At 47.5% G+C, this 22,658-nt stretch overlaps 1 protein-coding gene across 1 annotated transcript in view; it reads left to right on the top strand.

The window, feature by feature from the left end:
• DPY19L4 (dpy-19 like 4) overlaps nt 1–22,658 on the top strand; it is a 554,933-nt gene that overhangs the window by 202,035 nt on the left and 330,240 nt on the right. The window lies entirely within an intron of this gene.

The following is a 22,658-nucleotide window of genomic DNA, read 5'->3' as shown; positions in this document are numbered from 1 at the left end:
GTACAAAGTGCTCGTGCTAGTGAAACAACGGCGCAAGTGACAACGTGAAAAGAACCACAGCAAGCGGCGCAGAAGAAACAATATATACAATAAAAAGGTTCATATAACAATTTACTCAATGGTATAATTGGTATTTTTCATTATTTCCATGAACCAAGTTTGTATGCGCCAAAGATGTTTGGGCTGGTGGATAGTGGTCGACGGCGTTTCGATCCTGTCAATTTAGGATCATCATCAGGACCTGGGTAGCCTAATTTGGGAGTGCTCTGTAAAAAACAATTTCTAGATCAGAGCGGCGGACAGAAGGGAAAAAGAGAAAGGAGGCTGGGGTGGAAAAGAAAGGGGGGTTAGAAGAGAAACGGAAATTAGGAAGGGGGGGCGAAGAGGGGGTGTGATGGGGAAAGGAGGGGTTCTATTTTAGTAAGAGGAGGAGGAGAGCGGTGGGGGGGTGGTTAGGGGGCAAAAAGAGAGAGAGAAGGAAGAGAAGGAAGAAGTCATGGTGTGACAGGCAATGACTAGAAGCCTACCTTGCGCACGAAGAGAAGGCGCTGACGAGAGAACGGGGACTTCAGCTGTGAGTGGATTGCACAGTGACGTGCGAGGGGAGGGAATTCTCTCCCTCGAGGTTCTGTGGAAAACGAGGGGGGGAAAAATGAGAAGTGGATATGGAAAAGACCACAAGGGAAAAGGAAGGACGGCAAGGGATACGAAGACTCACCCGTGTAATTTGATTGACGAAACTTCACAGGGTGGGCAACCGGTACAGGGGTCCGGACAGGGGGAGGAACGGTATACAGCCTGGGGACAAAAGGGCAGGAGGTTACCGGCTGTAAACGCGGGGTGTAAGGCTGGAGCGCGCAAGGACATGGTGTAGCTTACCCGATGATTAATGGAGCTGGAGTGAGGCTGCGGTCGCGATGTCAATGGGAGATCAGCAGCGGGTCAGAGAATGAATCCAGAGCGGAACAAATCCAGCGGGGACGAGAGGAGCCACGGACGTGTGCAGGCTTCGAACGATCAGTGACTGTGGGGTGAACCACAGTACCTGTTATATGAGGGAGGAATTAGCGTAACGCGGAGAGGCCGTCTATAGGACGCAGGGGACGGAAGGAGGGGTATGAGTCAGCAAGCTGGTAACCGGGGGTGTGAGAAAGCGCAGTGGTTGCTAAGGACGCTCAGTGAACGGGGAAAGGAAAGGGAAGAGTTGTACGGGGCTGCGGGGATCAAACCAACGCATACAGGATTGGGAAAGGCAGAAAGGGCAGGAGGGAGGGCGGGGAACGGAGGGCATAAATCGAGGGGAAGCCAAGGCAGGTCGGAGGGTGAAAGAAGGAAGGGGGCACGGAAGGGGAACAAGAAGAAAAGAGAAGGGGGGGGGAAGAGAGAAAGAAGGGGGCAGCCACAGACGGCAGACGGGAGACCAAAGTGAGGGGACAATTTCAACAATACGAACAATTCAATTGTAGTAAACAATAACAACGTTATGTGGAGAAATGAGCATGAACTGACATCTAGGAGAAATGGACAAGTGAATTGTGGAAAAACAACAATGTTATAAATCGGAATACGCATGAACTGACATTTTTAGGAAAAATGGGTAAGGATATCCGGGTCTGTCAGGACATTTGGGTGAGAATACATGTTGGCAAAATCAAAGGGGCTGAAAAGGGCAAAACATCAGGTGGTGTAATGGATGGTACTGTTCCACTCATCAATCGTGTTCAACCCATGGTGTACAGAGTTGCAACGAGTTATCCATTTGCATTCACTCTTGTCAAGGAGAGCTTGAAGATTCCCCCCTCTGGGAGGCAGGCGAGGCTGATCAATGACTTGCCATTTCATGTCCAGAACATCGTGATTTTGTTCCAGAAAATGTGAGACCAAAGGTGCTGTAATGGTCCTGCAGTTTATTCTGCTCTTATGCTGAATGATTCTTTGTTTAATCATCTCTGTCGTTTGCCCAATATAGATGAGATTGCAAGGGCACTCGATGGCATAGATCACATTCTGTGAGCGGCAGTTAGTAAATGTGTTCAGGACATGTGATTGGTTATTGAATTTAAAATCCTTGGTGTTGGTTGTTAATTCACAAACGCTGCATGATTGACATTTGTAATGACCCAGTATGGGCGGTAAACCCCAACTCGAGGTAATGGTGTTAGTTGTGGTCGATTTGTTGGGCCAAGTGATGGCATGGACCAGATGGTTGGATAAATTGTTGCCACGTTTATATGAAAACAGGGGCGGTTCTTGAAAAGATTTGTTCGTCCGTAGAAGTGTCCAATTTCGAGTAATGATTTTCTTGACCTGGTTACTACTCGGACTGAACTGGGAAACAAATGGAATCCGAGAATTGGTTTTCTTAGGCTGGGGTGTAAGTAAGTGATCACGATGGCAGTACCATGCCCTCTTTCGAGCCCGTGAAACCAATCTACGTGGGTAGCCTCTGTCTGTGAGTTTCTTGCATAGGACTTCGGATTCTTTGAAATAGTCTTTGCGCCATTTACAATTTCTCCGAATCCGAAGGAATTGACCATAAGGTAACCCATCTTTGAGCCCACATGGGTGGTAGCTTGAGTAATGCAGCAGTGTAATTCTCTCGGTTGGCTTCCGGTATAGTGATGTTCCGATCAATCCCTCCTCAGCATGTATGGTCAGATCTAGGAACGGCAAGTCATTAGTAGTATGTTCACATGTGAATTTCAGATGGATTTGGGAGTTGTTCAACCAATTAACAAAACAGTTTAAAGTGGCGGCGCATCCTTTCCAGAGTAGAAGGACATCGTCGATGTATCTGCGCCACAAGGAAATTTGATGTCGAAATGGGTTGGTGGCTGAGAGCATAAGGGAGGTTTCAAGTCTGTGAAGAAAGAGAATGGCAAAATTCGGGGCAAAGCATGCTCCCATCGATACGCCTTTGATTTGTAGATAGAAGTCCTCTTTGTACAAAAAATAATTATTTTCTAAGGCGATGTATAATAAGTCCATGACAAATTCTGTTGGAATGTGGGTAGGTTTGGGTCTGTTTTCCAGTAGTTCAAAGATGGCTAGAAGTCCTTGTTCGTGTGGGATGTTCGTGTAAAGGGACTCTATGTCCAAACCAGCCATCAATTCCGTATCTACATCAAAAGATCTGTCTTCAATGGTCTTGATAAGATCCATGCTGTCTCTTATGAAAGTGTCAGTAAGCGGGACGAATTCTTTGATGACAGCGTCTATGTATTTCCCCAAAGGTTCCAAGGCGGAACCGCACCCAGACACAATGGGTCTCCCAGGGGGATTTTGAAGGTCCTTGTGGATCTTAGGTAAAACGTAGATCACTGGTGTACGTGGGTGGGTATTATTTAGAAAAGAAAATTCCTTAGAGGAAATAATGTTGTTGGTTTGAGCTTGTTTGCTGACGTGGTGTATCTTTTTCTTTAAGTCTGGAAGGGGATCGCATGTGAGCTTACGGTAATGGGCCACATTAGAGAGTTGTCTTTTAATTTCCAAGTCGTATTTCTCATTGTCCATGATGACAATTCCACCTCCTTTATCTGCCGGTTTGATGGTTAGTTCAAATCTGTTTTTCAAGCTAAGTAAGGCCTGTTTTTCAACCAGCGGGAGATTGTAAGGAACATATTCAAACTTTTCTTGCACGTCTGAAATCTCATGGAGCACCAATTGCTCAAAAGACAGTATTTCTGGAGGCATGGTGTGTGAGGGGGGATGGAAGGTAGAGGGAAGGTGAAAACGTGGAGTGTCAGTTTGAAAAGGATTCGGTTTATCTGCCAAGAATTGCCGTAGTCTGATGCGTCTGAAGAACTGTAGTAAATGTGCATGTAAATCGATAAAGTTGCTGCGTTCCGTAGGTACAAAGCTCAAGCCTCTACTGAGCAGACAAGTTTCTTCTTCTGAGAGAGTATGCTTGGAAAGATTGAATATGGGGATCACCTCCGGGTTGGTACTCGATTCATGGTCATTTGGTTCCATGGCGATGACGGGTACATTCATGATGTTTCTCGGGGTAATTATTGTTGAGGGCCCCAACGGTAAAACTTGTTTCTGGTTTGTCTTTCGCCGGAGTATTGATTTTGGTAGTTGTTCCGTGCGCGTGGACGGTTCTGGCCGCGTCCGCGGCCTTGTTCTAAAAAACCGGGTGGCAGCAGAGATGGAAGTTTGTGTTGGTTTCTAGAGGTACTGGGCTCTTCGTTATGATCCGAGTCTTCAATTGAGGTGTTGGAAGAGTCTGAGAAGGTGATATGCTGATTATTCCTGAATCTGCCCCAGTTGCGTGTCCTAGGTGGATTGTAGGGAGTATTATAGAATTCGTCCTTCAGGTACGGATAGGTTTTATCTATGCTGTAATATTTAATGTCCCTTTGTATTTTGGTGACTTTTTTGTTCAGTTCAAAGGTATTGAAAGTTGTTATGGTCGAATTGATTTTCTCCAGAAGGTTTTTTGCTTCAGGTATAGAGTTGTCTTCCAAAATGAGTTGTTCAATCTCAGCAATCTCTTCTAATTCTTTTTGGCTGTGTTCCATGGCTGTATCAATCCCCAAAACCATCCAGCGACGGGAGCAAGTGGTGGCCAAATGACTGAAACCAGTGGGAAATTTGGGATCCTGAGTGAAGATGGCTGGAACGTTACGTATTTGAAGGCCTAATGGAATAATCCCTGCTTTGAGGTACTCCGTGAGCATCCGGGCATGAAGGGTTGTACGGATTTGTTTTTTCTTAAGTTTTTCAAGTCTGTCGAGCAAAATCTTCGAGGAACTGGTGGTAGGAGTAGTCGTGGTAAGGGAGGGACCAGAATTGGAAAGGAGGGAAGGACCGCTCAGGATACGTTGAATATAATCTTCAGTATAATTTGGGGCCTCTCTTGACATATTCAATCAGGAAAGAAATACTGATAGAAACAACTAAAATTAGTTGGAGATAGGGGTCAGAAGACCTACTCTCGCAGCTAGGCAGCTGCTCACAATGTAGAACAATCACAGGAGTAATACCCGTAGACCCAACTGAGATTAGGTAAATACTGTGTAAATTCGACAATATCTCAGCAGGATATATTGGAATTATTTAAAATGGTATGTACAAGACATTACAAAAAGCAAAAACAAAAGAGAGGAGACTTTAGGGTTGTTTTTTCAAAGCGCCAATAGGCGTCATATATTTAGAAGATCAAAAGAATTTCAAAAAGTAGTAGTAAGAGCACAACAGGGTATGAATACTCAGGCAACCCTAGTGGAGAAGGTGTACAAAGTGCTCGTGCTAGTGAAACAACGGCGCAAGTGACAACGTGAAAAGAACCACAGCAAGCGGCGCAGAAGAAACAATATATACACAATGAAAAGGTTCATATAACTATTTACTCAATGGTATAATTGGTATTTTTCATTATTTCCATGAACCAAGTTTGTATGCGCTAAAGATGTTTGGGCTGGTGGATAGTGGTCGACCGTGTTTCGATCCTGTCAATTTAGGATCATCATCAGGACCTGGGTAGCCTAATTTGGGAGTGCTCTGTAAAAAACAATTTCTAGATCAGAGCGGCGGACAGAAGGGAAAAAGAGAAAGGAGGCTGGGGCGGAAAAGAAAGGGGGGTTAGAAGAGAAACGGAAATTAGGAAGGGGGGGGCGAAGAGGGGTGTGTGATGGGGAAAGGGGGGGTTCTATTTTAGTAAGAGGAGGAGGAGAGCGGTGGGGGGTTGTTAGGGGGCAAAAAGATAACCCCCCTTTCTTTTCCGCCCCAGCCTCCTTTCTCTTTTTCCCTTCTGTCCGCCGCTCTGATCTAGAAATTGTTTTTTACAGAGCACTCCCAAATTAGGCTACCCAGGTCCTGATGATGATCCTAAATTGACAGGATCGAAATGCCGTCGACCACTATCCACCAGCCCAAACATCTTTGGCGCATACAAACTTGGTTCATGGAAATAATGAAAAATACCAATTATACCATTGAGTAAATTGTTATATGAACCTTTTTATTGTATATATTGTTTCTTCTGCGCCGCTTGCTGTGGTTCTTTTCACGTTGTCACTTGCACCGTTGTTTCACTAGCACGAGCACTTTGTACACCTTCTCCACTAGGGTTGCCTGAGTATTCATACCCTGTTGTGCTCTTACTACTACTTTTTGAAATTCTTTTGATCTTCTAAATATATGACGCCTATTGGCGCTTTGAAAAAACAACCATAAAGTCTCCTCTCTTTTGTTTTTGCTTTTTGTAATGTCTTGTACATACCATTTTAAATAATTCCAATATATCCTGCTGAGATATTGTCGAATTTACACAGTATTTACCCAATCTCAGTTGGGTCTACGGGTATTACTCCTGTGATTGTTCTACATTGTGAGCAGCTGCCTAGCTGCGAGAGTAGGTCTTCCGACCCCTATCTCCAACTAATTTTAGTTGTTTCTATCAGTATTTCTTTCCTGATTGAATATGTCAAGAGAGGCCCCAAATTATACTGAAGATTGTATTCAACGTATCCTGAGCGGTCCTTCCCTCCTTTCCAATTCTGGTCCCTCCCTTACCACGACCACTCCTACCACCAGTTCCTCGAAGATTTTGCTCGACAGACTTGAAAAACTTAAGAAAAAACAAATCCGTACAACCCTTCATGCCCGGATGCTCACGGAGTACCTCAAAGCAGGGATTATTCCATTAGGCCTTCAAATACGTAATGTTCCAGCCATCTTCACTCAGGATCCCAAATTTCGCACTGGTTTCAGTCATTTGGCCACCACTTGCTCCCGTCACTGGATGGTTTTGGGGATTGATACAGCCATAGAACACAGCCAAAAAGAATTAGAAGAGATTGCTGAGATTGAGAAACTCATTTTGGAAGACAACTCTATACCTGAAGCAAAAAATCTTCTGGAGAAAATCAATTCGACCATAACAACTTTCAATACCTTTGAACTGAACAAAAAAGTCACCAAAATACAAAGGGACATTAAATATTACAGCATAGATAAAACCTATCTGTACCTGAAGGACGAATTCTATAATACTCCCTACAATCCACCTAGGACACGCAACTGGGGCAGATTTAGGAATAATCAGCATATCACCTTCTCAGACTCTTCCAACACCTCAATTGAAGACTCGGATCATAACGAAGAGCCCAGCACCTCTAGAAACCAACACAAACTTCCATATCTGCTGCCACCCGGTTTTTTAGAACAAGGCCGCGGACGCGGCCAGAACCGTCCACGCGCACGGAACAACTACCAAAATCAATACTCCGGCGAAAGACAAACCAGAAACAAGTTTTACCGTTGGGGCCCTCAACAATATTTACCCCGAGAAACATCATGAATGTACCCGTCATCGCCATGGAACCAAATGACCATGAATCGAGTACCAACCCGGAGGTGATCCCCATATTCAATCTTTCCAAGCATACTCTCTCAGAAGAAGAAACTTGTCTGCTCAGTAGAGGCTTGAGCTTTGTACCTACGGAACGCAGCAACTTTATCGATTTACATGCACATTTACTACAGTTCTTCAGACGCATCAGACTACGGCAATTCTTTGCAGATAAACCGAATCCTTTTCAAACTGACACTCCACGTTTTCACCTTCCCTCTACCTTCCATCCCCCCTCACACACCATGCCTCCAGAAATACTGTCTTTTGAGGGATTGGTGCTCCATGAGATTTCAGACGTGCAAGAAAAGTTTGAATATGTTCCTTACAATCTCCCGCTGGTTGAAAAACAGGCCTTACTTAGCTTGAAAAACAGATCTGAACTAACCATCAAACCGGCAGATAAAGGAGGTGGAATTGTCATCATGGACAATGAGAAATACGACTTGGAAATTAAAAGACAACTCTCTAATGTGGCCCATTACCGTAAGCTCACATGCGATCCCCTTCCAGACATAAAGAAAAAGATACACCACGTCACCAAACAAGCTCAAACCAACAACATTATTTCCTCTAAGGAATTTTCTTTTCTAAATAATACCCACCCACGTACACCAGTGATCTACGTTTTACCTAAGATCCACAAGGACCTTCAAAATCCCCCTGGGAGACCGATTGTGTCTGGGTGCGGTTCCGCCTTGGAACCTTTGGGGAAATACATAGACGCTGTCATCAAAGAATTCGTCCCGCTTACTGACACTTTCATAAGAGACAGCATGGATCTTATCAAGACCATTGAAGACAGACCTTTTGATGTAGATACGGAATTGATGGCTGGTTTGGACATAGAGTCCCTTTACACGAACATCCCACACGAACAAGGACTTCTAGCCATCTTTGAACTACTGGAAAACAGACCCAAACCTACCCGCATTCCAACAGAATTTGTCATGGACTTATTACACATCGCCTTAGAAAATAATTATTTTTTGTACAAAGAGGACTTCTATCTACAAATCAAAGGCGTATCGATGGGAGCATGCTTTGCCCCGAATTTTGCCATTCTCTTTTTTCACAGACTTGAAACCTCCCTTATACTCTCACCCACCAACCCATTTCGACATCAAATTTCCTTGTGGCGCAGATACATCGACGATGTCCTTCTACTCTGGAAAGGATGCGCTGCCACTTTAAACTGTTTTGTTAATTGGTTGAACAACTCCCAATTCCATCTGAAATTCACATGTGAACATACTACTAATGACTTGCCGTTCCTAGATCTGACCATACATGCTGAGGAGGGATTGATCGGAACATCACTATACCGGAAGCCAACCAAGAGAAACACACTGCTGCATTACTCAAGCTACCACCCACGTGGGCTCAAAGATGGGTTACCTTATGGTCAATTCCTTCGGATTCGGAGAAATTGTAAATGGCGCAAAGACTATTTCAAAGAATCCGAAGTCCTATGCAAGAAACTCACAGACAGAGGCTACCCACGTAGATTGGTTTCACGGGCTCGAAAGAGGGCATGGTACTGCCATCGTGATCACTTACTTACACCCCAGCCTAAGAAAAACAATTCTCGGATTCCATTTGTTTCCCAGTTCAGTCCGAGTAGTAACCAGGTCAAGAAAATCATTACTCGAAATTGGACACTTCTACGGACGAACAAATCTTTTCAAGAACCGCCCCTATTTTCATATAAGCGTGGCAACAATTTATCCAACCATCTGGTCCATGCCAACACTTGGCCCAACAAATCGACCACAACTAACACCATTACCTCGAGTTGGGGTTTACCGCCCATACTGGGTCATTACAAATGTCAATCATGCAGCGTTTGTGAATTAACAACCAACACCAAGGATTTTAAATTCAATAACCAATCACATGTCCTGAACACATTTACTAACTGCCGCTCACAGAATGTGATCTATGCCATCGAGTGCCCTTGCAATCTCATCTATATTGGGCAAACGACAGAGATGATTAAACAAAGAATCATTCAGCATAAGAGCAGAATAAACTGCAGGACCATTACAGCACCTTTGGTCTCACATTTTCTGGAACAAAATCACGATGTTCTGGACATGAAATGGCAAGTCATTGATCAGCCTCGCCTGCCTCCCAGAGGGGGGAATCTTCAAGCTCTCCTGGACAAGAGTGAATGCAAATGGATAACTCGTTGCAACTCTGTACACCATGGGTTGAACACGATTGATGAGTGGAACAGTACCATCCATTACACCACCTGATGTTTTGCCCTTTCCAGCCCCTTTGATTTTGCCAACATGTATTCTCACCCAAATGTCCTGACAGACCCGGATATCCTTACCCATTTTTCCAAAAAATGTCAGTTCATGCGTATTCCGATTTATAACATTGTTGTTTTTCCACAATTCACTTGTCCATTTCTCCTAGATGTAAGTTCATGCTCATTTCTCCACATAACGTTGTTATTGTTTACTACAATTGAATTGTTCGTATTGTTGAAATTGTCCCATCACTTTGGTCTCCCGTCTGCCGTCTGTGGCTGCCCCCTTCTTTCTCTCTTCCTCCCCCCCCTTCTCTTTTCTTCTTGTTCCCCTTCCGTGCCCCCTTCCTTCTTTCACCCTCCGACCTGCCTTGACTTCCCCTTGATTTATGCCCTCCGTTTCCCGCCCTCCCTCCTGCCCTTCCTGCCTTTCCCAATCCTGTATGCGTTGGTTTGATCCCCGCAGCCCCGTACAACTCTTCCCTTTCCCCGTTCACTGAGCGTCCTTAGCAAACACTGCGCTTTCTCACACCCCCGGTTACCAACTTGCTGACTCATACCCCTCCTTCCGTCCCCTGCGTCCTATAGACGGCCTCTCCGCGTTACGCTAACTCCTCCCTCATATAACAGGTACTGTGGTTCACCACACAGTCACTGATCGTTCTTAGGCTGCACACGTCCGTGGCTCCTCTCGTCCCCGCTGGATTTGTTCCGCTCTGGATTCATTCTCTGACCCGCTGCTGATCTCCCATTGACATCGCGACCGCAGCCTCACTCCTGCTCCATTAATCATCGGGTAAGCTACACCATGTCCTTGCGCGCTCCAGCCTTACACCCCGCGTTTACAGCCGGTAACCTCCCGCCCTTTTGTCCCCAGGCTGTATACCGTTCCTCCCCCTGTCCGGACCCCTGTACCGGTTGCCCACCCTGTGAAGTTTCGTCAATCAAATTACACGGGTGAGTCTTCGTATCCCTTGCCGTCCTTCCTTTTCCCTTGTGGTCTTTTCCATATCCACTTCTCATTTTTCCCCCCCTCGTTTTCCACAGAACCTCGAGGGAGAGAATTCCCTCCCCTCGCACGTCACTGTGCAATCCACTCACAGCTGAAGTCCCCGTTCTCTCGTCAGCGCCTTCTCTTCGTGCGCAAGGTAGGCTTCTAGTCATTGCCTGCCACACCATGACTTCTTCCTTCTCTTCCTTCTCTCTATCTTATTGCCCCCTAACCACCCCCCACCGCTCTCCTCCTCCTCTTACTAAAATAGAACCCCTCCTTTCCCCATCACACCCCCCTCTTCGCCCCGCCCCCCTTCCTAATTTTCATTTCTCTTCTAACCCCCCTTTCTATTCTGCCCCAGCCTCCTTTCTCTTTTTCCCTTCTGTCCGCCGCTCTAATCTAGAAATTGTTTTTTACAGAGCACTCCCAAATTAGGCTACCCAGGTCCTGATGATGATCCTAAATTGACAGGATCGAAACGCCGTCGACCACTATCCACCAGCCCAAACATCTTTGGCGCATACAAACTTGGTTCATGGAAATAATGAAAAATACCAATTATACCATTGAGTAAATTGTTATATGAACCTTTTTATTGTATATATTGTTTCTTCTGTGCCGCTTGCTGTGGTTCTTTTCACGTTGTCACTTGCGCCGTTGTTTCACTAGCACGAGCACTTTGTACACCTTCTCCACTAGGGTTGCCTGAGTATTCATACATTGTTGTGCTCTTACTACTACTTTTTTAAATTCTTTTGATCTTCTAAATATATGACGCCTATTGGCGCTTTGAAAAAACAACCCTAAAGTCTCCTCTCTTTTGTTTTTGCTTTTTGTAATGTCTTGTACATACCATTTTAAATAATTCCAATATATCTTGCTGAGATATTGTCGAATTTACACTCCATGTGGGAGAGCCACCACTTGAGCTCCTCTTTGGCTTTGACTGACGTAAACGTACTGGGTGTAGGTGAGACAGCAGGGAAGGTGAGACGTTTTCAATCGTTGGAGGGCCCAAAAGTGTAGCAGGCCTGGGAAAATAGCCTAAAAGGAAGATCACAATAGGTCTACCATCCTGGCGATCTGACGGAGAGAGGTGTGTGATTTTGCCAGTGTTCTCCTCACCTTGTGTTGTATTTTGGCCATCTTCCTGGAGGGAAGACTCAGTGTTGTCTCTACCGAATTGATCACGAACCCCAGGAATGTGATGGAGCGAGAAGGGGAAAGACTTGACTTCTCTAGGTTGATAACAAACCTCAGTGAACGCAGTAGATTTACCGGCATCGCCAGATGTACTGCCAGGCATGCAGATATTGATCCATGAGAAGCATATCTTCCAGGTACAATATCATGTATACTCCAGACTCCCTCAAGTGTTTGATCACCAGCTTGAGAATTTTGGAGAAACACCAGGGAGCAAAAGAAAGGCCGAAAGGTAGAGAGGTGAATTTGAAAGTTTGTCCCTGCCCCTGGAACTGGAGAAATAGGAGATGCGGCGGAAAAATCGGGACCATAAGATGAGCGCCTTTGAGGTCCAGCCAGACCATCCAATCGTTGGGACAGAGTAGGTTGCGAAAGAGGTGAGTGCCCTCCTTCTTGAAATGGCGGTAAATCCATTGAATTCCTTGAGATTGATCACCAGGCTCTGAACCCCGCCCTGCTTCTGAACCAGAAACTGGTTGCTTAGAAAGCCAAAGGGATGTGGGTTGGATGGGTGAAGTGCCCCTTTGGCCGGGAGTTCTTGAACCTCCACTTGAATAAGTGTGGCCTCTTGTCCAGAAAAATGGAGAGGGTGAGGGGCTAAAGGCTGAAAAGGGGACTTGTAGAATTCTATGTGGAACCCTTGAACCTTTTGGAGGACCCAGGCGTCTGACGTGAGAGCCCACCAGTTGTCTATGAAATGAGCCAGCCGACTCCCTCCAAATGAGGGCAGGGAAAGTGTGAGAGACTCACCATGTGAATTAGAGATGTCGCCTCCACCACCTGGTCCATTGTAGAAACCTCTATGCCGTGACCGTCCTCTTGTGGAGTTGAATCCCCCCGAAGCACGATGAGTCCTGCCATTGTGATTTGAGCAAACGCAAGGAGATGATGGATGAAGCTCTGAAAGTTTTCAGACACTCACCCCTAGTCACAGATCCGGGTTTAACCCATCATCGTTCTTTAGCTCACTTCGCCACCCCAGTTCAGACCCAGCTATATGCAAATCAGTCTTGACCCTGTGCCTCAGCGGAACAGTCCAGCCTGAACTGCCAAGCCAGGACCCCTCATCAGCCAGGCTAGCATGAATCCAATAGCAAAGTGAGCAAGGGACCCACGTCTGGGCATACCCTGCCAAATTGGGGAGAACAAAGCAAACAAAAGGAGATGATGGATGGAGCGCTGAAAATTTTAAAACTGTGATTTGGGCACAGTCTCGCTCAAGTTCGAGGAGCCAGTTGGGCAGTCAGCTCCGGCATTGTTGGGGGGTTGGTGCCTAAAAATACCTTTTTTAACCTAGCAAATGTATCTAGATCCACCTCTGAGGATTGTGGGCCGTTTCTCAATGGGGGAGGCAGAGGCAGACCATGGAGATGTTCGAGGCGTTATAGGCACCGTTGTGCCATGTTCATCAATCTTTTCTCCAGGGGGGCAATTGCGTCCGAGACCACTTGTATTATGAGCCATTCACTGCATCAGAGGACTCCTCTGTGACGGGGAAGTATGAGACTGCTTTGTCCTCTGCATAATAGTCACCATAATCCTCCATGAGGCCGGTGAGGTAAGTATACTCGGCCATGTAAGAATGAATATATATATTCTGGGTAGTTCTCTAGTTCTCTAGTTTGAGTGGAAAGTAGCTCCTGTATAGAGCACTCTCAATACCAGCAACACTATAGATCTGCTCACCTCAAATGTCTGCTTGCCACCTAAACTTGAGAACTACCCAGAGTTATCTGCTTATTTTTTTGCATAATTTATGCGTCACTCCATGACACCTGTAAAGACGATCTACAGGTGCTTGCTACATTATTTAAAAGGCTATCCTCTGCATATCATACATCAACAAATTGACAAGTCTTTGCAGTTACCCAGGGAAGCACTTATTAGGAATACCAACAGCAGATACAAAAGTGACAGAACTCCATTTGTGGTTGACTATCATCCATCAGCGCCCAACTACAGAAATATAATGCAAAAAACAGTTCTCTTACTGTCCACTTGTGAAAGATTACAAACGGTTTTTCCAAAACCACTTGTCATTGCGTACCGCACAGCTCCCAATTTAAGATCTCTTATTGTGAGAGCTGAACTGAAGCAAGTTCTAGCAAAGAGCAGGGGTTCATTGCTGTGACTCTAAAAGGTGCATCATGTGTGAATACCTTTTGCAAACATCATCAGTAACTAGTTCTGTTACGAGACGGACCTATGGAATAAGACGGCATCTTACATGTCGCTCAACGTGCATTATTTATGTGATTCAGTGCCAATGCCAGAGCTGTAAAAAACAATATGTAGGCCAAACAGTGAATGACCTCCGTACACGATTCAGGAACCACAAATCTGCATTAATTAAATGGAAAATTGGCCAGCCTGTAGCCAATCATTTTAACCTTGTGGATCATTTACTATCTGATTTGAAGATTTTTCTTGTGGAACATGTCTTAAAGGAAGAACTACTGGACTCCAGAGAACTTCTGGATGTACCGTTTAAAATCACTGCATCCAGGTGGACTGAACATTATTGACAATACCACCGGATTGCTGCATATTTTTTCAAGAGCTCTCAGGACTACACGGATTCCACATTCCAAATGGAATCTTCACTCATGATGCTTTTTGAAAATTCAGCTGTCATCTGGGCAGCCACTGAGCAAACCATCTGAATTATGCATTGTGGGGGTTAGGCCCCAGGAGTATAGTGTCGTAGGAGGGGTCGTGCATTAGGCCATAGGCCTTCTAAGGCCTAGTATAGCAGACTACAGGCCTTGTAAGGCCTAAAAATAATGAATAAGGGTAATGTAGCAGGCTACAGGCCTTGTGAGGCCTACAAGAAGAGAGAGGCGTGTGTGCTCCAGCAGGCAACTCGCCCTCCGTAAACCACAGGCACTTTACTTGACAATTGGCAACCTTTGCAGTGTCTGCCCTTGTATGGGAGTCACAGCTCCTTTAAACTCCTACACTGTAGGGTTGTTCTAGGCTGACAGGGACCACCCAGCTCGATTCTATGGAGTTGATCAGCAATGCAGGAAAATTGAAGCGAGATGCGTGAGGGGTGTGCTCCCTCTAACGGTAGGTGGATTGCCATGTGCCCAGGCCCCAAAGCAGCGGAGAGCGGAGCAGAGACCCGTTGCAGCAGCAGAGCCTGATCGAGCCGGATTGAGCGAAGTGCCTCAGGTGGACCCCAGAAAGCAGGACGTACAGGGAGATTGAACGGTGAGCGGCAAGTGGGCCTTGGGGCACGGGTGGCAAGTTGCACCTGATACCACCTGATACCAACTGCCCGTCCACCGCTCCCGCCCTCCCCTCCCCGGACTCGCAGCCCTGCTCAACTTGATTTGACATTGACCTGACTGCTAGGCGCAAGTGCCCCTGGAGGGCTACTGGAGGATTACTGGAGGCAAGCGCGGCCGCCCTTTAGCAGGCGGTCCTGGAAGAGTGAGCCCCTGGCGAACTGCGAAGGCGGCCTGATTAGATCAGGTGCAGCCTGCATTTCTGCCTCCAGGTGGAGGCAACTGCGGCTGCCCTTTAGCAGGCGGCCGCAGCAAGCGCGAGCCCCTGGCAACCTGCAGAGGCGGCCTGACTAGACCAGGGGCAGCCAGCAATTCAGCCTTGTGTGCCCCGCTTGCCTAGTCCCTACATCAGCTTCCCATCACTTCGTCCTCACCATCTCAACTCCATCACAGCTCCTTCCATCTTGTCATCTCGTCCCCAGGCTGCAGTCTCAGAGCCGGCCCACCCTTCAATCTAATCTTCCTCAGACCCACTTCAGCTTCATTTAAGATGCTAGACGCTCCACAGATTACTATCGCCAACATAATTAACTGCAATCCCACAAGAAGAAGACCAGGAGTAGGAGCAAGAAGCCCACGTGATATCCAGTTGTCCCCCGGCAGCCCAGTTTGCCCAGTAATCCTCAAATTGCAAAAACATAATAATATATAAATAAAGCCTTTTGCAAACTACAAGACTCAACGCCGTACCAACAATAAACCATCAGGAAGGCGGGCAGTCGCTCTTAGTGATAAAACTCCCCCAAGAATGAGATCTAGGAGAGTGAGGAAAGCACCAACAAGGCCCACCAAAAAAAGTACAAAGATGAAGGCTACCCTCGAACGCTTGGCAGTATCCACAGTGGACCTTAACCAATCCCAATCACCAGCAAATCTAAAGCCAGACCTTGACTCAGGGCATGAATCCCAATTCTTGCAACCTTCGCTGCAAGCTCAATTCTTCAAAACCCCCCCACCGCACCGGCTGCAAGGGGTGTAGCCGCAGCCCAGGAACACTCGACCAACGAAGCGCCAAAATCGGACCCCTCAGAACTCACAAAGCCAATGACAAAAAAGACTTAATTGAGGGACTACTTCAGGAACTCAGCGCCAACTAAAGCCTCAAAGAATAAACGTAGTATCTCGGATAAGTCTCAGGCTCCCTCCCCCACGACCACAGTGGCAGTGTCGCATCAAATTTTGGTTCAGCCAATGATCCATGCGGCCGCCGGCGGGTCAGATTTCTTTTTCATAGACTCCCCAGACGACAGTATTTCACGTCATGCCCCCAGTCCGTTACCTCTTGACCAACAGACTGCCCAAGCCGAACAGGCTACTTCTCAAGTTACCACCTCCAAAGTCGCTTCTTTGCCAATTCTCCAGTCTCCCCAGAATCCAAGTCAGTTTTATCCAATATCATTAAAACTCCTAATCCCAACTTTATTCGACCACCAAACAAGGAGCACTAAAGTTTTGTCCCCACAAGTCAAGACTCAGCCGTGCGCTCACCTCAGCAATCTAAAATTGTTGCATTTAGAAAGCTCTCCAGATAACTGCTGACCAAGGTGATCAAATGGTCAACCCAGAAGGGCCCAATGAGAATACTAATCGCACCCTTTTAGACTTATCCTTTTTCACCAATGAACCTAAAAAGTCCACGGCCCAGGAAAACCCTTCATCAATTGACCTTAACGACCTCTGGTCAAAATTCCTTCAAACAACGGCCGCAGCAATAACTTAACATTCAGACAAAATGGACCTACAGGTGGACCTTTTAAACACACTTGCGGTCTATACCGCCGGGATTGATCAAAAACTTGAGGCGCTCAACTCACTCATTACAAAAGTCCAATCCCAAGTCCAACTGGTTCAATCAGTAAGTTGCTGCTTTCCCATCATTGATTCTCTATCGTCCTTACCTCAATTTCTCTCTTTTGTATTAACTGAAATTAAGAAGCCACCAGTTCCAGGGCCACCCAATACTGTGTCCCAGGCAACTAGCCCAGTTCAGGGACCAACTTTAGCGGAAGTGCAATTTCAACCTTTTTCCCCGCATCCTAATGTGCCAGCAGACTGCAAAGCAATTCCCGCCTTACCATCTCACCATCACAACACGCATCGGTTGTCGAAACAGGAACAGCCGGAATAAACACATAGTGGAAACCAAAAACTCTAGTGCTATTAATTTCATAAAGATCAACTCAGAGTCACCACGGGATCAGCCTACAACGCCAGGAGCAAACCTGAGCTCGCAATTAACAGCACTTCCATCTGTGTTTCAAACAGAACTCTTACAATCGAACAGTCAAACAGGAGGGCCATCTGAAGACCTACAGTTCTCTATGCAGCCACCCACTCAAGCAACATTTGGATTTAACCAATCTTCAACGGATGTGTTTCCGGCTGATAAAGGGCGACCGGGAACTGCAAATTCCCAGACGTCACTTTTAGTTACCAGCACCATCCGTCCATCAACAGTGGGGATCAACAATCCAGCCCCGCCGATCATAGCCAAAGAGCTTGAAGATTTGAACCCGTCAACTTCATTTAGCCATCAGCAGTCGGGGGCCATGTGCACAGATCTCCCACCTTACCTTCAATCTTCCACCATCAAGAATGGTCTCTTCCATCACCCGCAAAATGCACAACTAAGCAGGTCCCAGAAGAAATCCCACAGCCAACAAAGTCGCTAACTATAGACGAGGTTTCAAGGCAAGCAACTAATAGACCTGGCACCAAACTGATGCTGATTCCAGAATACGTTTCCAGAGGCCCTCATGATATCCATAACCGAGGAAACCTCCTAAGACTTTTCAAATCATCCCCGGATTTAAGAATTTTACGATCAAAATACAGTCACCATCGAATTTGTACCACTCAAGTGGGCGAAGCAACCCAAATCACATTAGCGTCTTCAGCAATTTGAAAACTGGTCCAGTCAAAAGCCGATCAATTTACAAACTGGGGTATAATTATAACAACGCCCAGAGTCCCCTATTACCCATCAATACTAGAAAATAATCAGGCTTACACTCTTAGCACAACCTCTGCCCCCTTTTCAGTACTAAAGTCAGCAAGAAGCCGTTCGTCAGTAGCAACCCCAGAGTATATAACTAACCAGCAAAATCCGGAAAAAGTAGATTGGTCATGGATACCAGGAGCTTTATTCAGAAGTCTGAATGATTGAAAAAACCCTAATCACGGTCTAACCATGTGTTCCTGGAATATCAACGGATTTGGGCAAAAAAATCAATCCGCAGCTATTCTTGGCTTTTTAAAGGAACATGACATTATCCTCTTACAGAAAACCTGGGCGGAGGACAGTATTCCCATCGAAGGCTACCTGCAATTCACGTCCCTTCCCTCAAAATGGTCTAAGTTCGGCAGGCCGAGCGGCAGGCTTACGATCTATGCATCAACCAAACTCTCCCAATGCATTAAACAGATAAAATTCGAAGTAGACTGGGTCACCGGAATCGTGTTGGGAAGCCCACCCACTGATAGCCAGTTGCTCCTTCTCAATGTTTACATCTCCCCGGGCACCATTAAGAAAAAATCCAAAATGGACTGTTTGACCAACATAGTTTGCAACCTACTAAGCGAGTATGGCAGCATACCTAGTATAATCTCAGTAGATTTCAACACCAACCTTTATTGCAATCCCTCTGAGGATATAGGGATTGCTTCCTCAATTGTTCCCCCACAACTCGCTTTACAATCAACCCCCGCAGGAATCATACAATCGAAACTGGGGGAGTATGCAGTCATCCAGCTTAGCAGTGTAGGATTCACCGTATTGAGTGGGCGTTTTCACACGGACACTCCTCCCCCCGCCTGGACACAATCAGACGGCCAAATCCACTCCTTTTTGGACTTTTCTTTAGGGAGCAGGGAAATACTTCCTTTGATCGAGAGCTCTCAAATTGCACCTCAAGGCGAGAGCAACCATCGGCCTCATATCATAACTCTATCCGCCAACATCCCATGTCATCAGGAACTTGCCCATACTCACTCTGGTAGTTAGAACTTAAGGCAAATGAAATGGTCAGACAGCGCGGCTCTCCCTCTGATGGAAAAATGTAGAGCCTCTACTACACTCATTACTGGATAAAGATTCCTCTGCCTTCAGTGGGTGTGTTAGCTTCATAAACCAATTATCCAAAGAAGTTCCACCTAAGAGGAGCACCCGGCAGTGTAGTATCAGAGAATACTTTGCCCGAAACGCGGGGTCAGCATCCTCCACCCTGATCGAGTGGGGCAGTTTTAAGGTGGTGGCCAGGGGAGACTGCATTCAACAGCGCGTCGGGGTGAAGCGTACCCTGGAACAGGCCCTCGATAAGGCTGAGAAACGGCTTGCTAACGCCACAAAACTCACTGATCAATCGGTGGCAGTGGTGACGCAGCTTGCCCATGCCAAGTCGGAATATCAGGGAGCGTGCGCGGATATGCGGCGATACAACTTTCGGGCATATGCGACTCGAATGCACAAAGACCGTGACAAGACGGGCTCGCTGCTGGCGTGGCTGGCTAAACAAGACACGGAGATGCGACCCATCACGTCCATAACTACGCAGCACGGCGTCTTGGTACACTCCCAGGACGAGATTCTTCAAGAATTCCGTCAATATTACTCGGAGGTCTATGATAGCCCTCGAGAGTGGAGTCAAGGGACGATCGATCGCTTCCTTGACCCTCTCCCTCTCTCTCGGATATCTGCTGCAGAGAAAACTGACCTGGACACAGCAATACATACCTCAGAGAGCACACATGCCATACGTACATTGGCTCGACACAAAGCCCCTGGCTTGGACGGGTTCCCGCTAGAATACTATGCCACCTTCGCTTCGCTGCTGACCCCCCGTCTTTCGATGGTACTGGACACAGCACTACGCGCGGGCGAATTGCCCAGATCCATGAGAGAATCGGTAATTGTCACTTTCCCGAAGCCCAACCGCGATCCACAGCTGTTGGCTTCTTATCGGCCTATAACGCTCCTCACAGCAGACTGTAAAATTTTGGGGAAAATATTGGCAGAAAGATACTCCCGGGTGATACGTCCATTAGTACACATTGACCAATGTGGATTTGTTCCGGGCAGGAACACCTCCCAGAACATACGACGTCTGTTCCATATCCAGGATCAGATTGGTGACCGCTACCCCAGAGCGGCGTGTCTGATCTTGGACCTCGAGAAGGCCTTCGACACCCTGACGTGGCAGTACCTGTTCTCGGTTCTCCAGCGTGCTGGCCTCGGCCCCAAGCTAGTAGCCTACACCCGCCTTCTGTACACTAAACTCACTTCCCGAATCCGCATTGGGCGTCGTATTTCTTCGGCATTCACAATACACAGGGGTACCAGACAGGGCTGCCCCCTCTCGCCCCTATTATTCGCGCTGGCTGTGGAGCCCCTGGCTGTCCGTCTCCGTGGGGAGGGGCAGGACTGGGGCATACCGCTCGCGGACACCACACACTGTGTCTCACTGTATGCCGACGATCTCCTCCTGTACATACGGGACATCACCGCGGATCTCACCTCACTCTGGCTCATCTTGACCGAGTTCGCAGAGGCTTCAGGCTTAAAGGTGAACTGGGAGAAATCTGTAGTGTACCCCCTACACCCCGACTCTGCCCCTCGGGAGGTATGGATTGGTGATCGGAGACTCAATTGGACGGCGGAAGCCCCTCGCTATCTAGGGATTCGCCTATATCACTCACCCACTGACATCTTCGAGGGTAACTATCGTAGGACACTTGCCTCCATACGTTCCACTATCGGATTCTGGCGGAACCTTCCGCTGGCCCCGATTGGCCGCGTAGCCCTAGCGAAAATGATTTTGGTCCCGCGCCTACTCTATTATTTCACTAATCTTCCAGTGATACCGCCTCGCTCTTTCTTCAAAGATTTGGACACTCTTCTTGGATCCCTAATATGGGGCAAGGGGCGACATAGAATCGCACTGGCAAAACTGAAATTACCCACAACACAAGGAGGCCTTGGAGCCCCCTCGTTCGAAGCCTATTTCCTAGCGGCGCAGCTCCAATGGCTCTCCTATTGGACAGCTGACAGGCACACGTCCGAAACATACACGACCACGGGTCGGATAACGACACCGGAATTGTGCCGTCTACTTGTGCCAGGTACCCGCCCAGCGGAGACCTACCCCCTCCAGGTGGAGGTGGCCCGGGGATGTATCCGACGCATACACCGACTCGCACCGGACAGGCCCCCGTATTCACCATTGCTTCCACTAGTGGGCTGGCCCAAAAACACCCAGTTCTTTACCCCCGCCCTGCTACGGGAGTGGACATCTAGGGAGGTCACCGAGGCAGACATACTGTTCGCGGAGGGACACCTTCGGCCCTTCCAGCAACTCATTGATGACTATGATCTCCCCCCAGGGCAATTCTTGAGGCATCGTCAGCTCCTCAGCCATTTCCGACCATACTATGATCTCACACTAGGGGAGCCCCCCACACATCCAGTCCTCCACATGATACTGCGAATGGGACGGGGCCGTCATCTCACCACCTGGCTGTACAAGTCCATCCGGGAGTTAACACCCCCATCGCTGACCCCCTTACGGACCCTTTGGGAGGAGGAGGTGGGACGGGCGTTTCACGACACTGAGTGGGAAAGGGCACTCGAATTCCCCAAAAAGGTGTCTAGGAATGCCCGTTTCAAAAACATACAATATTACATTCTACATAGGGCCTACTTGACCCCAGCACGCCTGCAGCGTTTTTATCCCGCTACGGTCTTCCTCTGCCCCCGCTGTCAGGCGCAAGACGCAGATTTTCTCCATATGTTTTGGTCGTGCCCGGATATTCAGACTTACTGGTCGACTATCCACGAAACCCTCCGAGATCTCACGGGGTTGCCTCATCTAGATACATGGGAGTACTGCGCACTGGGAATAATGGGCCGGAAGACACGGCACAAAGTGCCCATACGATTTGTCTCCTTAGCACACCTCCTGGCTAAACGATGCATAGCGATGCATTGGCGTTCCCCCACGGGCCCCCCGCTGGCGGCATGGAGGGGGGCGGTGCTCAAGTGGTCCGCGGCTGAGGAGGATGCCCTGCGAGAGGAGGAAGCGAAGGGCATACGTAAAACCCCGATTTCCCTGGAGTGGGCGCTATTGATGCATCAGTTTAAACAGCCCCAGCCCCTAGCTGACCAGGGCGCGACCGCGACCATCCCTACTGCCACGCAGCCTTACTCGACACAACCCCACTCGGATAATGCTCCCCCTAATGCCCCACGCCCACCCTAGAGTGACCACGTTCCTATCCCCGCTACTCCGGGGCCTGCACCTATGTCGTATGTCCGCCTGCATAGTCGTACCCCGACCAGGGGTTCCCACTGCGTCGTCTCACCAGTTACCTAACGGACCACATGTGAGATGGTCCGGCTGCCCTATCCTTGATAGTCCATGACTGCCCCTAGTTTACTCTCCCCCTCCCTGGTTTGTTTATTCATATGGCAAATACCTGTTACATTGCATATAATTGCAGTAAAGTTATTTCTACATGTCAAGATGGATGTCACCTGACTGGAACAATGTACTTAATGAC

This window comes from Triturus cristatus, chromosome 5_1 (genome assembly GCF_964204655.1).
Source record: "Triturus cristatus chromosome 5_1, aTriCri1.1, whole genome shotgun sequence".
Taxonomy (NCBI): domain Eukaryota; kingdom Metazoa; phylum Chordata; class Amphibia; order Caudata; family Salamandridae; genus Triturus; species Triturus cristatus.
This window is presented reverse-complemented; position numbering and strand designations above follow the sequence as displayed.